We start from the raw sequence: 6,288 nt of genomic DNA, 5'->3' as shown, positions 1-6,288 counted from the left end.
GGTGGAGACAGAAGAAACTATGACAAAGTAAGTTGGAGGAGCTGGTAAAATTGTTGCTAAGGCTTTAAATTGTCCCTGAAAGGGGCTGGGGATTTAGCTCAGCGGCATAAGCACCTGGCGTGCAAGCAGGGGCCCTGTGTTCGATCCCCGGTACCGATAAAAAGGAAAAAAAAAAAAAAAATGTCCCTGAAAGAGTGCCATTCACATCAGACATAAGTCAGACCTGTGAAAGGCAGATGATGTTCACTCAAAAAAAAAAAAAAAAAAAAAAAATCCCACAAATCTCAAAGCTTGGCAGTTCTATATAATGACTAAAGCAGATCAGCAATGGAGATGTCAGTATTCCATTGTTACATACATGAAATTAATTGTTAGACTTTTCTATAAAACCTGTAATTCTGTTTGTCTCCAAGACAATGTGAAGCAATGGAAATCACATGGTCTTGGGGAGGGGATATTTATCTAAAATGAACTGCTCTAGTTAATTCTACGGAAAATGTCAACCTGATTGAGGAAACTTTCTGTCCTTTCTTTTATCCTTCCTTTCTTCTCTTTGTTTCCTTTTTCATCTGTTTTTTATTCTCTGCTTTTCCTGTTTCCCTTCACTTCTTTTCCTGCATTTCAATTCTGCTCTCGTTCTCTGATATGTTTCCAGTAACCAGAACAGTACCTGGCCCGTGGTCAGTACTCACTGAATATCTGATGAATGAAAAAATAAATGGGTTACACGGGAGAACTGAAACATAGTGATATGAGAACTTCAGAATTTTAATATGAATGATAGGAATTTGCATTTTAACTGGTATATTATGATTTTTAAATGTTGGAAACCAATTGAAATGTGTAAGGATTCTATGAGTCCCATCTCGATAGGTAATTAAGATTGCCGAGGACTGCTAGATCCTCATTTGTGTTGGAGGAATTTTATTGTATTCTAAAGCATGTGGATACAATGTATCATCTGTCCTTACACTCGTTATCACTGATCATCCCACCCAAGTATGTCTAACCATTTCTAGTCACTTAGCTCTACCTCTCCAAAAGAGCACTTTCACGTCACAATCATTTTGGAGGGAAGAATATAGACAAGTTTTGATGTGAAGCAGGGGAATGGTGGTGGTTCTAACGCAGTCTTGTGTGACTACTGCATGATATCACTAACTCATGTCCTGTGACTCTGGCTGTGAGGTATTCATATCCAGGGTTCTTTCCTTCAGGAACTTTTCTATCAACTACTGTTTGATTTGATTTCTCTTTCTGGCTGGCTACTGAGCTTCCAACCATTCTTACTCATTTTTATAGTACTTGTCATAAAGTTGTGTTTATTTGTCTCATTTTTTGGATATTTGAAACTTCATGTAGACTGGAGTGCCTGTTTTTCTCTTATATGTGGTCTAGCACCTAGGGTCATAGGAGTGTGCAATAGACATTTGTCAGCATGAATTGCATCAATACCTAAACAGAGAGATATTCTTTCCAAAAACTTTTTTCTTACTTGAATTTTCATCTCTGTGGGAGGCACACCAATTTTCCATTTCTTGCAAATGTGAAACATTATATTTCCCTTTGCTTCTTCACTTTTTCCTTTATATTTATTTCAATTCAATTCAGTTCAATTCACTGCCTTCATTTTATCAGTCTCTGAGTTGAAATATCACAAGGGAGATTCCAAATTAATTTGTTGTGGATTGTTTTCTAAAGTTTTCCTTTTTCTGTAAAAATGTAAAATATATTCCCTTGGTTTGACCACATCCCTGTCTTCCTTAAAATGCTGTAATTCCTTCTTTACAATACTGTATCAAATTTACATTTTGTGCAATTTAATTCCAGGTCTCTTTCTTATTGCTCCTTTTACTCCTCTTTGCATATTTTGCTGTCAACCCTAGTATTTTTGAGCCAAAGAACATATCAATGAGTCTTACTGGTTCCTATGTTCATCATTTTTCCTAGATCCTAAAATTCTGACTCACTATTTTTCAATAATGAATTTAATTGTTTTGTGATGAGATTATCTGAGTTTGCATGACTTTTAGTTTCCTCTTTTGGCTATTTGCATGGAAGTTCACATTATATCCTAAGTCCTTTGTGATAAATATATTGTCACAGAAACCATAAAACTTCTTAGCTTTTTGATCAGCACATTTCTCCCTGCTGTAGAACAAGAAGGGATGCTGAATAATAATCAGAAATTGCTTGGTGAGTGTGGAGTTGAAACAAGTAGCTTTAGGTGACTCAAAGTTTTAATGAGATAAAGTTAAGTTTGTTTCTGAATTTCTACACCCATAGGGCTTTCTAATAATGTGTTCTGAAATTCTGATAGGTAGCAATTGTAAAAACTGCCAAACAAAAGCCACAGGTGAAGTCCACGGGTGAAGACTTAAATATTCCTCTGGAGCTGGACATTCTCTCACTTTGGGAAAACTTCATGAATAGAGCTTTAGCTGCACAAATGTAAAACAGGAAACACTTATGAATTATGTATTATTGATGGAGAAAATGAAGAATAACTGTTAGCCCAAGTGAAAATATTTAAAACTATGAAGTTTTCAGTTTATAATATTTGAGCACATTAGAAAATCTCTTCTAGCTTCAGATTTCTTCTCAAAGAAATGGGGACAGTGTTTGTAAGTTTCAATAATGTAATGCAAGTATCTTAAGATGGGTCCCGTGTCTATTAGGTGGATTATTGTTTTTTGTACCAGGGATTGAACTCATGACTGTGTACCTGCAAGGCAGGTGCTTATGCTGCTGAGCTAAATCCCCAGCCCTATTAAGTGGATTAATATTAGTAAAGATGATACTTTAAAAAATATCTTTATTTTTAAAATTATGCATTTTATTTCTTTGCCTGGTTAACAGTGCACTGTAATCAGAAGCTAATGTTTATTCTTCCTGGAGTTGAAGGTCTTGATATTGTTTAGAAGACCACAGAATAATCTTCAAGGAAAACTGTGTACAAGGGGAGGGTAGAAGTTCAAAGGGAAAGAGGCCACCTATTATTTCCCACCCAGAACTAACCAAGATGGATACAGTGTATGCTACAGTGTGATCGCTTATTTCTGGAAGAGAGGTTCTCTTCACTTCGTTTAATTTTGCATTCATAACTATCTTGAATGGAAGAACATTCCTGGGACAGAGAACTAGAGCATTTAAATAAGGTGCAAGGCGACTTGCGTTTTTGTTTGGTTTTGTGTTGTTTGTTTGTTTTGTCCTGCTCAAATGACGGCTTTGATGTCTGCACTTGGAAATGGAATGGCATCTCTTTGTGTGGTAGTAGGGTAAATCAGTCAATGAAATTAAGCTGGAGAGAAGAACTCCTATGACATTGGCAATATTACTGTCCATTAATATTTGTGTTCTTTGGAATGGGGAAATACTGGGCAAATGGTTGGTTGGCTACACTGCATTGTTAAGCTATTACCTTGTGGTTGAACTGTCTCTCACTGGATGTTAGCAGAAGTGCTTTCATGTTGTGCAAGGCTTGGTTCAAAGTCATCTGGGGATTTTATCCTAATCCTTCCTTCTTCTGCCTAAGGAGCATGGTGATAACCAGGGTAATACTAAAACTCATGTGTTGAAAATGGCACAGTAGCTTTTAAATTGATCTCCAGATGACTGTAGGAAAAAGTCAAAATTGATCTGAGAAAACTACCCTAAAATTTTATAAGAGAACAACATATATTTTTAAACCACTAAAGGTTTTTCTTTTATTTTCATTTTTTTTAGTAAATTTATCTGTATTAATCATTTCAGACAGTAATGTTTGGTATCACAAAATTTAGAGAAATATGGAATGTCATAGTAGCACATTAAAATTTAGTAAAATACCTCCAATTATAACTTAGAATGCAGAATACACGTTCATTTGGTTTTAGGTGTGGGGATTTGAAAGAGCTGAAAGTTTGTGTTGGCTGCTGTTCATCGGTGCAAGTAAGGTTGGCTGATTTGTGCAAGAGATTGAAGGGCAGAGAGAGAATTTGCAGATGAAGAGTCACTGGAGCTGGGCCAGCTAACTTTGTAGAGCCTGAACAGAAAATTTAAACAACTTCTTATGCAAAGGCCCAATGAGTTCTCCAAGATCTTAAGAACCATAGATCTTCAAGGCCACATAATGGGGAATCATGATTATATTTGAATCATTACTACATTAGGGAAACTATTCGGTATTCACACATGCGAGATTGATTTATTTCACTTATGAGTATGGTCTCAAGCTGCACCCATTTATTGATAAATATCTCAATGTGATCCTTCTTTATAGCTGAATAATACTCCATTGTATAGAAATACCACAACTTTTTTATCCATTCCTCAGTTGATATAACAGCAAGTGTGTTTAGGGGTGTTAAATAGCTGACTATATTAATGTTTTTGGATCATTGAACACAGCTGTTTGCAGTCTCTCTGTTTGAATGTCCACTTTGTATGCTTTGATACTGTGATTTGAGCAACTATTTCTAAGATGATAATATGTAATCTATTAACAGGTGATTTCTTACTGTTTTTTTTTTGTAGTTCTGTATTACGTGTACCCTTATACTGCTTTGTTTTGTTTTGTGTTTTTCTCTTTTTCCTCTTAAATAAAATTAAAAAAAAAAAGAACGATAGATCTATAACAAAAATCAGATAAGCAGATGAAAGGTGTTATCTTCCCCCTCAAATGTTTTGTGTTTAGGATAACTATTACTAAGGATAGCATGGATATTATTAGGGTAGCTGTTACTAAATTCACACACACACACACACATGCACAAAGTTTTCAGAGAAATTAAGGTAAAGTGAACACCCTGAAAAACTATGTCTAAAATATATTTTGGGTGCTCGCTTCGGCAGCACATATACTAAAATTGGAACGATACAGAGAAGATTAGCATGGCCCCTGCGCAAGGATGACACGCAAATTCGTGAAGCGTTCCATATTTTTGGAAGTACTAGCCAGAGCAATTAGGCAAGAAAGAGAAATAAAAGGGGTAAAGATAGGAAAAGAAGAAGTTAAATTATCATTGTTTGCAGATGACATGATACTCTACATAGAAGACCCCCTAAACTCCATTGAAATACTCTTAGATACAATAAATAAATTCAGTAAGGTGGCTGGATACAAAATCAATACTCAGAAATCAATAGCATTCCTATACACGAACAACAAAATTACAGAGAGGGAAATAAGAGAAACTGGACTATTCACATTAGCAAGCAAAAAAATGAAATATTTAGGAATTACTCTTATGAAAGAAGTGAAAGACTTATACAGTGAAAATTATAATACACTGAAAAAGGAAATTGAAGATGATCTAAGAAAATGGAAAGACATCCCTTGCTCATGGATAGGAAGAATAAACATTGTGAAAATGGCCATTCTCCCAAAACTGTTATACAAATTCAAAGCAATCCCAATAGAAATTCCATCAACATACCTTATAGATCTAGAGAAATCACTCCTAAATTTCATCTGGAACCAGAAGAGACCTAGAATTGCAAAGGCAATTCTAAGCAGCAAAGACAAAGCAGGAGGCATCACAATCCCTGACTTGAAGTTATACTACAAAGCAACAGTAGTAAAATCAACATGGTATTGGAATCAAAACAGAGCCGAAGATCAGTGGAATAGATTAGAAGATACAACCACAACTACAAACACACTCAACCACCTTATCTTTGATAAAGGAGCCAAGCAGGTTCACTGGAAGAACGACAGTCTCTTTAATAAATGGTGCTGGAAAAACTGGCTCTCCATTTGCCGAAAACTAAAGCTAGACCCATGTCTATCACCATGTACTAAATTAAAATCTAAATGGGTCAAAGATCTGAATATTAAAACAGAAACACTAAGTCTATTGGAAGACAAATTAGGTAGAAACCTTGGAGACATAGGAGTAGGTAAAGAATTCATGAACAGGACTCAAAGGGCACAGGAAATACTTCCCAGAATCAATAACTGGGACCACTTCTTATTAAAAAGTTTCTGCATGTCAAAAGAAATCTCCAGCATAGTGAAAAGAAAACCCACAAACTGGGAAAAGATTTTAGTGAACTCTCTCAGACAGGGGACTCTTGTCTAAAACATATAAAGAATTAAAAAACTCAGACCTCCAAAATTCAAAGATCCAATCCAAAAATGGGCATCTGAGATGAACATGCAATTCTCAGATGAAGAAATGCAAATGGCAAATAAATACATGAAAAAATGCTCATCATCATTGGTCATTAGAGAAATGCAAATTAAAACCAAACTGAGATACCATCTCACTCCTGAAAGAATGGCCAGGATCAAGAAAACCAACAACA

General features: G+C 35.5%; 1 non-coding gene across 1 annotated transcript; it reads left to right on the top strand.

The window, feature by feature from the left end:
* Positions 1–4,817: 4,817 nt before the first annotated feature.
* LOC111757324 (U6 spliceosomal RNA) lies at positions 4,818–4,924 on the top strand. The gene has a single exon (XR_002791698.2). It is a non-coding gene; the product is annotated as a U6 spliceosomal RNA (small nuclear RNA).
* The last annotated feature ends 1,364 nt before the right edge of the window (positions 4,925–6,288 follow it).

The sequence above is a fragment of the Cavia porcellus genome, unplaced genomic scaffold (assembly GCF_034190915.1).
Source record: "Cavia porcellus strain 051 isolate PalLab524CR breed Dunkin Hartley unplaced genomic scaffold, mCavPor4.1 scaffold_30, whole genome shotgun sequence".
Classification (NCBI taxonomy): Eukaryota; Metazoa; Chordata; class Mammalia; order Rodentia; family Caviidae; genus Cavia; species Cavia porcellus.
This window is presented reverse-complemented; position numbering and strand designations above follow the sequence as displayed.